This window comes from Marmota monax, unplaced genomic scaffold, assembly GCF_021218885.2.
Source record: "Marmota monax isolate L192 unplaced genomic scaffold, Marmota_monax_Labrador192_F-V1.1 WCK01_AAM20220418_F8-fsc00191, whole genome shotgun sequence".
Taxonomy (NCBI): Eukaryota; Metazoa; Chordata; class Mammalia; order Rodentia; family Sciuridae; genus Marmota; species Marmota monax.
In genome coordinates this window covers 2,704,224-2,717,264 of record NW_026693537.1, presented here as the reverse complement: position 1 = coordinate 2,717,264, position 13,041 = coordinate 2,704,224, and positions in this window count along the sequence as shown.

Here is a 13,041-nt window from a genome sequence, read left to right as displayed (position 1 = left end):
GGTGGCAGATTGGTATAATATTCTTAGAAGATGGTGCAGGAAAGTAATCTCCTAGGTGTGGTGTGGGCTTCTATACCCCACTACCTGGGATCTAGAAGAGTCAGCTGTGGCATTTCAGGACTCAATCTAACCCTGACTTCATCAGCAAAACAAGGCCCTCCAAAAATAAACAAAAAGACTCCCTTCACCAGGAAAAGAGTTGTATATGTCTTAGGAGGTTGTCTCTTACCTTAGGCCCAGAGGCTGCCTAGGGAAGTCAACTTTTCTCATTTGACTTAATGGGCTTCAGTCCAGTTCCGATAAGCCACATGACTAAATATCTCAATCTGTATTTTATCCTAAGGCTGGGATATCTTTCCCCAGGCCAGGAAAGGAGACTCATCCGAGATGTTATGCTGTTTGGTCAAGTCCCTGCTGCTATTAGGGTCTAGTGGTCTTTATCTGTAAAATTTGGGCCTCTTAAGGTTCTTTCCTTCAACATTGCATACTTTAATTAATAAAAAGCAGAAAGAGCAACATGTATATACACTTAAGGAGAATCGGAAACATTAGATCATGATCTCAAACTATATGACAGTGCTTAGTATATAGCTGGCACCCAATAGTGTATATCCCATACAAATTTTCTGTTTTTCAAGTTGATCTTTTTCATTTGGACTCCCCTATAACAAAACCAGAAGCACAATGGGATCTATTATGTGAGATTTTCCTCTTCTTAGTAATTTAAAAGGGGGCATTATTATGTCTAGAATTATAAACAATGAAATAAAAGAAAACATGAAAAAGGAAGGAAAATGGAAAGTAGCAAGGAAGCAAAGAAAACCAAGGGAAGTGCAATTATAAGAGTGCATGCAGTTCATTTAGCTTAATAGAAAATATGTGTATGCCTTAGTCTCCGCTCAATTGTGTTACACTGAGTTTCCTTTTCATTTGCTTTGCAGAGTGTGGGGTTGGATACCACTGGGATTATACAAAGGAAATTGTGGGTAATTTTCATATCCTATGACAGAAGACTAGCAGTAGTCCTAAATAAACAGACAAGTAGTTTATTATCCCACAAGTAAACTCCAGACCACCACTCCACTCCCACCACCACTTAGCACTGAGAATGTTCAAGATATTCCTTTAGTAGGTAAAACCCAAGGTCCTGAGGAGGTCGAACTCTAGGAAAAGAACTGGAGAAAAAAAAACCTAGAAGGAAAAATTGGAAAAGGGAATAATAAGGGGTTGGAAGTTGGAGACATCCTTGTCCAACAAAACGGCCCTGGGCTGCATGTCACAGATCCCCAGTCACTCTCTTATGAGGTTATGGAAACAACAAGGAAAGAGATATAGGTAGAAAAGCCAGGCCGCTGACTAGTCCTGCAAGGGGTCTCTAGGTGATCCTGTGGGAGCTGTCCCGTCACTGCGGCCCCTGTCGGCCAGGAACGTGCCAGCCCCCCCCCCCACCCCCAAGAACCACCTGACGCCCAGTATTAACAGTTTAAGAGCTTGATTAAAAATAATGCTAAGAAGATCCTTTTTTTTTTTTTATGAGACCACATTATTTTTCCTCATTTGCGAACACCTCCATGGGTTCTTCCCCCAGGGACCCAGGCGCAAGAGGTAGGAATCACCAGAGTTGCTGGCCTGGGGACATGCTCCTTCTAGAGGACGCTTTTGGCTCCCCAGCGCAAGCTGTCTTCCATGCTTGGACTTTAAGGCGCAGTTGTCTGTCATGTGGAAACCTCAGAAATTAAACGTGCAGCTCACAAGTCCATTAATTTTAGCTTCCCATTAATCTATTTATAAGTGAGCCAGCGCTGGCTCTATAAATACAGTCCTGTAAAACTCAACTCTTTCTCATAAATCTTCCATGTTGTTTATTTACATGTATTCCCTGGTCCTCTAAAGATCCTCCTGCAAACTTGAGGAAGACTCGGGCAAACTCGACCCGCAGCGGGGTGCGCTTATCCCTTCTCTCCCTTCCCACTAAAATTGTGGCCTTCTAAGGAAAGGAAAGAACTGCGCGCAGACAGGAGGATGGGATAGAAAAGGGAAAGTGAAAACTATCTTTTCTTCTCGAGTCTCTGACTTGTTTTTATCCCAAACTTGCACTCTCCATATTCCCCATCACAAGTTTCACGTTGATTTATATCGTCATAAACAGCATTCTTGCGATTGTAGCTTCTCTCATAGCTTGGGGTCAGTTCCCTGGCAGTCCGTACTTTAAAATCAGACCTCATAAATAATCTCATGGGCTTCTTCAAGATGAGATCAAATGTCTTTCCCTGTTCACTTTCCTAGTTTGGGACCCTCCACGTCTTTCCCTGAGGTCCTAGGCTGGCTTTCTCCCAGATTTACAGAAACACCGCCAAGGGCAATTTCGGCGCTCGGCAGGAGAGTAGTGACATACCCCGGGGAGCGTCTGCGGGTGCGCGTACCACGTGTGCACCGCTTCAACCTCGGCGTAGCCCACGCACACCACGCTGGCTGCGGCATCTATGCAGGCTCTGGGGCTTGTCCATCAGGGTGTAGACAATAGCGCACGCGCGGACGCCCACGCACGCGCACATATGCACGCGCCACGGCGCCTCGGGGCGTAACCCCAGCTACCGCGACTGTTCTGGGCGCTGCCAGAGCTCCAGGGTTTCTGTTGTGCGCCCCCTGGGATCAAGGTTAGGGGTCTGCAAATCGCAGTGGCGTGGGCAGCCTCCCCACCCCCCTTTTCCAAAGCTACTTATGCTCAGCTTGAGGGAGCAGTTTTGTCACAGAAGTTCAACGTTTCATGCTGGGCACAATCCAGTAAGGTCAGGCGGCGATTTTTCGCCCACTTGTTGAAAACCTATCGGTTCGTGCCCACCTTGTTTTTCGCTTTTTATCTTTTCTCCGAGGGGCTGCAGCTTTCTGGAGCAGACTCAGGCGAAAGGCATCCAGGCCCAACTAGGGATCACACCTGCTGCCGAGAGAAGCCTTTGCATAAAAATGCTCTTTAATTTTTTTTAAAAAGCAGCATAATCGCCGGTGGACTTACCAAAGCGTGACTAGCCCACACCGCAAGGAAGGCAGCTCTGGCAGTCATCTGTAACTCGACCAGTTAACGTTAACATGTCTGTTCGCAAAGATATTAGCAAACGTTTCGAGAAGGTGACTGTCCGATGTCATTAGCCAAAGCATGTTCACCTAACCATTTGCTTTATTTGTGAGGAGCGCATGGTCACGGGATGTATGCATGGAATATTTTGGGGTGCGTGTGTCAGGGTTTATCTCCTTTCACGGCCAAATGTTCCAAGTTGTACAGACACTTATAAAAGGGCTAGCAAAAATAAGCTGACACATGAGCAGTGGCATACGGAGACATGAGAAGAGGAGGTTTCCTGGGACTGAGAGTGGACATGCAAGTCAAGTTAGTCTTCTATGGGGTGGAAATTTCCCAATTCTTAGGGTTCTATTATGGTAACTGGTATGAGGATCTAGCCGACCCAAGGAGCCCTTGTGCTCACTGAGTGAACCCTGGGGTCCTGAGGTCTGGAATTCAGACCCTCAATTAGAGGCCAGACACACCTCATTGAGCAGAAGAGCTGGTGGCTGTTGGTTGGGGCAAAGAAAGAGCGATGTGTAAGTCGAGTTTCTGAGGAAATGGGATTTTAGTTAGTTTCTGCACAGTGATAGATTTCACTTCTAAACTGTCGACTGCTTATTCTAGATTTGGAAAGGGGCAAGAAGAGTAGAATGAAGTAGATGGAAAAATCCAAGCCCAAGCCAAGAAAACAAGCATAAAACCAAACCAAACCCATTTCTCCATTGCATAGTTCTCGTTGAACAAAGAATAAACACATACAAAAAAATGTCAGTGTTAATTTTGAGATGAAAGCACCTCTGTTTTGGACCAAGATGAGTTTTGTGTGAATGTAACCATCTTTGATTTTGTCAAGTGATTAGGTGAGAGACCTTTTTGGGTGATTGTAGTTAAGATAGCTTACTGCCCAAGCAACACACATACACAACACACACATATATACACACACACAATCACAATGTAGGAACTCACCACTATTCATACTAAACAAAAAACAGCCACAGTAAAGCAGTGTTTACCAATGTGAATTTTCTTTGGCTGGGGAGTCCCATGAGTTAAGAAGGAATTTTTTCTTCATTTCTTCATTTCTTAGATGTTAAGGGTCTTTCCTTCTATATAGAATTCTTTTGGCTAGATATTCTTAAAAATAGGAATTACCAAGATTTGAGGCAACACTTATTCTTTCTTGTAGGTTGTTACACACTATCTCTTATCCTGATTTTAGGAACTCAGTAGATGGGGCCTGCATTAGACCTGCCAACCAAATGGGTCCCCTAAATGATACATTCACTTTTATGTTCAATATGAATATTCTTTTCTTCTTCAATGATAAGGCCCAGTCAAGACAATGGGGCCAAATAATCCAGAGAAGGATCAAACTGATCTGGGTCCTTGTGACCTTTTACCCTTCCTTTAATTCTCAATAGTGAACATCTGTGTTTGGTGGCCAATGTCTGAAAGTAATAAAGACAATTAGAGCATTTTATTTTTTCTTGAAGGGGGTTGGGTGTGAGTGCAGAGAGGTTAAATCTCTGTGGATGACACTGCTTTGCAAGATGAAACTGAGGAATAACTTCCACTAAGCCTTGCATTTCACAAGTAGAGTGTAGTAAGTGTGTACACTGAAGCTCCAGATAATCCATATTGCTCCTTTCTTCCTCATCTTTATTAGCTTGTGGGCATTTTTTTTTTCATTTGTTACCTTTATACTAGGAATAGAGGGTGAAGTCCACTTCTCTCTAGAATATTCTGGGTTTTCTTCTAGCTATAAAGACTGCTGAATTAGGTTCTTCAATATGTTATCACTCTCCCACCAATTTTGTGAAGACCCCCTCTCTCTCTCCCATCAGAAACAAACCTCAAATCAAACCAAATCCAAACAACTGAATAAAACACAAACACCCACAACATATTAATTTATTGAAAAGTACTTCAGCCTTCAGTGTGTAAAAGTGCAAAATCAACTATCTTGAGGCCAGTTGAAAGGGTCAAAGATCTGAAGGAATAAGATATTCCAGAGATAACCAACTAGAGAAATTTATGTCCAAAACAAATGTCAGAAGAGGAGTGAAATGACACTTTTTCTCAGTACGTGTTGTCCCTGTGGCCTCTGCTGAGGGGTTTTGATGATCCAGGGTTTGCTTCTTATAAAGGACACACCTCTAATTCTAAGTGAGCAAAGTTATCACATATGCATGCATGTAACTATATAATGATTTGAAACTCTTGGGTGAAATTAAAGGTTGAAAAGTGACAAAATATCTCAAGCACTGTATCTCTATCGTCATCTCCTAGAATCTCACTCCTAGTGAGTGTTTTTATTTTTCCTAATGAAGATTATTTGGGAAAGCCATCCTATTTTTAATGTTCTAGAACTTGTAGATAGGGCCGTATCTAAGAAGCAGAGCATGAAAACAGAGCATGAAACCTTAAAAAACGAGAGTAGAGTTTTCCTGTCACTTGGATACCGGATGGCTTCCCTGTATGTCATCACTTTAATGTGTACACGGAAACATGAGTTTGCAGCTGAATGGTTCTACATTTAATCACATATGTGCACAAGCACATGCAGATGACTGTTTTCACTCATCATTTCTCCCTGATGTTAAACATGTGTTGGGAATTTTGGAACTCTGACTTCTCCAGATCATATTTGTGACTTTGTTCTTACACATGCAGTTTAGAAACCTACAAGGTGATAACTAGGTTATTCTTTCCTCCCCTTTTTGCTGTTAATAACTCTGTCCTTCTTTCCTCTTCCCCACTGACTCCCCCCTCCCCAGCATTCTGTCAAGCAATAGGCTGTAAAATAGTTATCCAGACCAGCAGCCAGGCAAGTGCCGTTTGAGAGTAATTTCTGCCCCAAGCATTTAGCCCAGGGCAAAGCAAGCGTGCTCTCTAACTGATCAACCTGGATATTTCATTATTCATTAATTTACTGTTTAACCAAATCCCACTCATTATCAGAGGCAACGCTTGGCAGAGCCCAGCGAACAGTAGCAGTTGGTGTCAGGCGTGGAGAATTGGCCCATTTGATCCTGGGCTGTTTTATTATTCAACACCACTGACTGAGAAAAAGGTCCATGAATAATAAAGAGCCAAAGCGTGTTTGAACTGAGAAGCATGACACAGCCTTACAAAACAGCAGTTAGAAAATTAAAGGCAAGGTGGCCCAGACTTTGCATTTTTTATCTTGGCTGTGGGCACAGACATTTATATCCCTACATTGTTTTCAATGATTTTTTTTTTAAGTCCTTAAGACAGAGGCATTTGTTTCAGTGGCACTCTTTCAAAAACAGGCCGTTGAAGAACTCAGGAGCAAACTTACACAGCAAGAAACAAACATGCCTCCAGATGGGAACTTGAAAACATAATTTCTAACCTTATAATCAGTTAGGTCCTTTGTGGCCCTTCTCAGCTAAGGGGAAGATGTGGGTGATTTTAATTCTTTGGACCTGCCATCATCCATACCCTGGATTGGTTTAATAATATAATTTATGATGCCAATCAAACACATGTTATATTTCTTTTCTGTTTCTTGACAAGTCTTTGGGTCCAAAAGCACCTGGCCACAAAGGGCATAAACAAGAGTTTATGGGCCATGTAGATAATATTTAAAATCTTATTAACTTCAGAGAAGGAATTATGAAATACATATGGATGGAGTGACAATTTACACTACTTCAGTAGCAACTTTTCTGAGTTTACACAGGTAATAATGGTCATAAATTCTCTCATGCTTCCTTTAAGTTTATAAGTAGGCAACTGAATTGAATATACCTGTTAGATTCCTTGATGGTGGGCTTCAAAGTACCCTGTCTTTAGAACTAAACTATTCTGTCAATTTACCCATGCATCTTTTTTAATCCTCTGATTTATAGTATTTGAATAAGTATGATGGGACCTACAACAGCAATAATATGGTATCTTTTGTATGTTGCTTTCTACTGCCTAGTAACCTATCTATTTTATGCACATGCAGCTTTATTTAGGCAGAGGTATAGCATGAGCTGTGGCCTTCTCATTCAAATAAAAAATAGTTATAGAGGAAAGAAGTTTAGGGATAAATAAAATCTATGTTGACTGCCTATACTCATCAAAATTTTGTATATATATGTGTGTGTATATAACTCATATATATGTATATATAAATAACTTTTTGTATATATACATATGCCTATATATACATATATATATGTGTGTGTGTGTGTGTGTGTGTGTGTGAGAAACTTTTTCAGGATTATTTGTAACTTATCCAGGTAGAACTTCCTCATTGCTAATATATTTAGAGTGACATGTGAAAAGGTGGTATAGTAAGATTGAACTTGAAATGATTTTTATATATTAATTTTTTTTGGCACTGAGGATCAAACCCAGGGCCTTGTACATACTAGGCATTAACTATATCACTGATCTACATACCCAGTCTCACCTCAAGTGATTTTTAATGTTAGCATTGGTAAACGTAGTTTGGAAATACCAGGTAGATGCTTAGTGTTGTCTTACCTCATGACATTCTCTGGCTTGCTTTGGATGCATTGGGAAACTATTGCTAATATGCTGAATTTATTGTTAGCTTGGAAAGCATTTTTTTAACATTACCATTCCAATCTCTTCATCTTAAAGTAACTTAGAGAATTTCATATCCAACTTCATGTCTGTACCTCCTGACAGAACTGCAATTAGAACTCTGAATCTGAAGTGCCCTTTCCTCTTAGAGCTTCAGTTTTTATTTTAGATATCAGTGTCAATTTTTCTACATATATTTCTGTAGTTTTGAAGAAAGAAAGCTTAAAAGTATTCAGATCTCACAGGACTGAAATTCAGTATTTTAAAATCAGATATTGGTATCACAATTTTTGGCATACTAAGGAGAGGATGAAAATAGTTTTTCTAATTTGGTTGGGATTGTAAGGTCAGGGTAATAAGATAATAACCCCATGGTTTCCCTTTCCAATATGGTAGACCAGGATGTTCATTTATTATTATAAATTAAAGTAAACATAAGTTACTGTAACTGTGAATGTGGTTGAAAATTATGACCAATAAATATAATGTTTTTATTTTTAGGATCATGCTATCCTTCATGGAATCATGAGAACTCCACTTTTAGGTATGGCCATATATGAACAATTCCCAAAGTGAATATTATTGAATAATGCCAAGCAATCCATTTACTTGAGAACCACATGGTCCCCATTCTTTCTCTCCTAGCCTTGTTTCAGATTGAGATATTGAATTTTTTCTCCAAGTGCGGTGAGATATGGGACTCTCAAATTCTTTGATACCATTTTCAGTTCTTGGGATTTAGAACTTCAAATGGTTGGGAAGAGCAGTGCACGAGAAGAACTCATCTTCATAGTCACTGAAAAACAGACACACTTGGAAAGTTGGATGGGAAAAAAACTAGCGTTTTTCTAGGGACAAACAGGCCCAGTGTAAATGTCATATCATCCGAGAAAACTTTCCTTTCTAACTTCTTTACCTCCTATTATTATTATGTATTTTTAATTTCCTGCCCATGGTTTTCAATCCTGACTATGTATTAGAATAATCTAGGGAGAGTTTATAAAAACATCAGTGTTGAGGTCCCATCCGCTGATTTATTTGATCTGAGACATGGGTATTGCTTCAAAAGATTCCCAGGTGATTCTGATGTGCAACTGAGATAGCAAAACAAGTTTTCATGCTCGCAGAGCTTATTGCATAACGTGGCACTTGTTCATTTGTTCTAGAGTGTTATAATGTCTCTGGCCGCTTTGTATTATAAATTTCAAATTTAAAAACTACATCTTAACCAACTTACATAAAACATGACATATAGTAGTTGCTTATTCATTCAAGAGATTCTTCTCTCTCCCCAACATAGTTTTACCTAGCAGTCACTAAATTCTAGACTCTAAAGATATATCTGTAAACAAGATGGGCCTGGTTTTTACCTTGTAAAATTTACAGTACTTTTGTCCTTAAGGACAAGGATGTTGTTTGTGCATTTCCAAGTCTACCTAAGGTTAGCTGATTGTTCACCAAGAGGCATAATAGCACAACAAATAATTCTTGGGTACCACCTCTGTGTCATTCAACAGACTAGGCTTTGGCTACATTTAGGGAGATGAACCAGGTAGCAGGGGTGTTGGTTTGGGAATATTGTTTCTGTTCTTAGGACTGGCCCATGCCATGTTTCCTAAATCCTGTACAGTTGTGAAAGTTTCATTAAACTTCACTTACTGATACGCACATACACATACCACAAAGGTTTGTAAATCTAAAATATTTCTAAAATATGGTTTCAAATCCTAACTCTGTACTCTTGACAGTAAATAGATAAGCAGGCATTTATAGATTCCTTTATTTTTACTTAGCTTGGTTTCCTAGGACACAATATATTTTTCAGGTAATGATTATTCAAGTTGATTAACTTGAAACCTGGATGTTTTAGTATAGTATGCCTCATTAACATTTCCTTTCAAATCAAAGGTAAGTATCCATTATATAGAGAAGATAATTATAAAAAATTTGCATTTCATTTTATGAAGTACTTCCTTTAGCTTAAAAAAAACATCATCTGTTTTGATTCTTGCAACAAGTCAGGCACCATCCTGACTTGTTTACAGACCCTAACAAAGTCTGAGATGGAAAATCACCTCCCTTGATTTTACAGAGGAAGAAGTCTAAGCTCAAGTTGAAAGTCAACCTCAACTTTTAGGATATGGCAGAGCTGATAAGATCCTTAGTTCTCCTATCATTTCAAATTTCTGTAATTACAATTTAAATGTAGGCATGTGTCTATACACTTCATGTGAGTATAAAGTACTAAGTTTTTCAAAGTACTTGAAAGGCAAAAACAACAAAGACAGCATAAATGATAAATAGCTTATTAATTTACCTTATCTAAACAAAGATGTGCATACATTTGTGAAAATTTGAGCTATAGAATATTAAAAAATGATGCAGCCTTTCCTTTTTCAAGTATAAAAATAAATGGGCTGCAATAATAAAGATTCCTTTCAGAGGATTTTATTTCATTTCATTTCTTTCTTTTCTTTTTTTGAAAGGAACGAACTTGACTTTAATATATTTTCAGCGGATTTTAGAGTGCCTACTTTGATTAATATATAAAAATGCTGTTAAGTATACTTACAATTATCCATGTATAAAGGGTGCTCCCCACGTGCTTGAGGATACTAAAAACAGTGTGTTCTCTTTAAGAGTTTATACATTCTCTCTGTAATCTTTATTTGTACTACTGATTTTTCAGTAAGTTTTTTCTACATTGATATGGTAAAGGCAAGCTTCTGCTTAGTCAGACTTTTAGTAGATCAGAAATTCCAGTGTGAGTGAATGTAAATTAACAAGATTTTATATTATTTGCAACTTAATAGGTTTTACACCATATATCTGCCCTTACATACATGTATAACCTTTTTAATATATATGTTTTATACATTTAAAAGTATCTATAGAGCTACTGATTTGATTTATCAATGAACCTAAGATGTTTCAAATTATTTTATAGCTTCTTAGCATAGAGTTGCCTTAGTCCATCTGTAGCAGGGGAAGGAAAATTCTGTTTCCTTAAGTCCTTTTATGAGGGTGCCAAAAGGTATAAAAATATGAAGCCATTTTAATAGCTAGGCTCTTTGAAACTACCAAGCACACACAGTGTGCATGCTAAGTTCAATCACACTGATGGATTTACATGTAATGTCTCAATTCCAGACTCCCTCATTAGTGCAGTCAATCTTGAAGTTCTCCCCGGTGAGAAGGGTGAAGGTGACTTCAACACCCGTGAGAGGATGGCTGGATATTGCCAACACCCAGAAAAAGACAGTGGGAAAAAGCTCTACCATATGAGGCTATAATCCTAGCTGTGGTCAATGTGTTGAAAGCTTTATATTTCCTGACCACAGGATCTTTCTATAAAATGAACAGGGAGGAGGGATATTCCCAGGATTAGCCAGCTGGCTATTTCTATATGCTTATTAAAATTTCTGGAAGAAATAGTGGGGCCTTTAAAACCCTTTTAAAATAAGATGACTATATCCATTTGAGAAATCACAAGCTTCCTCCTTTCCTGAACTATTTATCACAAAAAGGCAGGATAAATATTTTCAAACTTAAATTTTGACAGTTGCAGCAAAGAAATGGGAATATAGAAAATAGTGGTAAAAACAGCAGTAGTAGCAGAAGCAAGGAGAGAATCCAGATGTCACCTTCACAGGAAATCTTTTTCTCCTTTGAGGACCCACAGGTCAGGCTTTTTAATTTTGGACAAAACACAGTTTCATTCCATCCCATGCAGAGTGTGGAGACAGCCTTGTCTTTCAGATGCTGCATTTGGAAACTGCTGCCTCTTTGTGTTCAATACCCACACGCTATTTCCCTAGCTTGCTGAGTGAATTCATGCACAATAGTGGCATTAAAGAAAACAAAGCACAGGCGTTGCATTCGGGCTCTTTGTTTAGGGAAGAAAAACAAGCACATAAACACCTAATATTGGTCAAAAGACACTGGGTCATCAGAAATACTGTAGAAGTAGCATTAAAGTTGGTCCCTCAGGATGAAAAATCTTCAGAGTTCTTCATTAGAACAATAAGATCTAAGAATATATCTGGCTTTTCATAGTCCTCCTCTTACTTCTTCATACAGAGACTTAAGTGAAAATCAATCTGTCTCTCCCTCCTGTCTGTCTGTCTGTCTGTCTCTCTCTCTCTCTCTCTCTCTCTCTCTCTCTCTCTCTCATTCTCATTCTCTCTCCATGTTCTCTTTTCCCCTTTATATAGATCCCTGAGCCAATCACATCTTCATTTACAGATTAGGACTTCCAGGAAATACATAGAGGAAATCTAATATACTTTCGGTATCACAAAATTCTACTTTAGACATTGTCCTTCTAATTGGTATTTTCAGAACTAGTGCATAAGTGAACTTGAAGAATTTTTTTAAATATTTAGTTTTAGGTGGATACAATATCTTTATTTTATTTTTATGTGGTGCTGAGGATGGAATCCAGTACCTCACACGTGCTAGGCGAGCACTCTACCACTTGAAAAAAATTTTTGGTCAAAAAGTATAATAAGGGCTGGGGATGTAGCTCAAGCCGTAGCACGCTCGCCTGGCATGTGTGGGGCACTGAGTTTGATCCTCAGCACCACATAAAAATAAAATAAAGATGTTGTGTCCACCGAAAACTAAAAAATAAATATTAAAAAAATTCTCTCTCTCTCTCTCTCTCTCTCTCAGAAAAAAAAGTATAATAAATGAAGGGAGGAACAAAGGATAGGAAAAAAGAGGGATGACGTTGACCAAATTATACTATGAAACATGTTCAAATACACCACAGTGAATTCTACCTTTCTATTTACCTATAAATCAAAAATTAAAAAAATAACAAAAGGAAGACCAGTAGAGTGGAGCAAGGAGAGCAGGGGGGAAGTTGAGGGTGATGGAAGTACTAGGGATTGCAATGGAGCAAATTATATTACGTGCATGAATGAATATGTCAAAGTGAACCCTGCTATTGCTTATAAATATAATTCCCTAATAAAACATTAAAAAGTATAATAAGACAATGGTTTGTATTTGTTTAGCTTTTAATAGCTTATAGTGTGCCTTCACATATTTTGATTCATTTATTCCCTACAATGAATTCTGTGGACTATTATGGACTGCATGGGTATAGTTGAGCAAAGGGAAGTTGAGGAAAGTGCAGTGTCAAGCAATTAAAAAGAGATTTTAAACTGACTCTTTGGAAGTCTTTTAATTGCTAGTGAACATTTTGCCATACCAAAGTCTTCTAAATTATAACAGAAAATGCACTTACTAATTTGGCTCCAATAATTCAGATAGATAATAAGATAAAGAATTAGATTATTTTTAAAGGGGTGTGTGTGTGTGTGTGTGTTTCAACTCCTCTGGTACCTAAGGGACAATACATATCCAGACGGAGGGTGAAAATACAGGAGGAAGAGAGGGCACTGAGC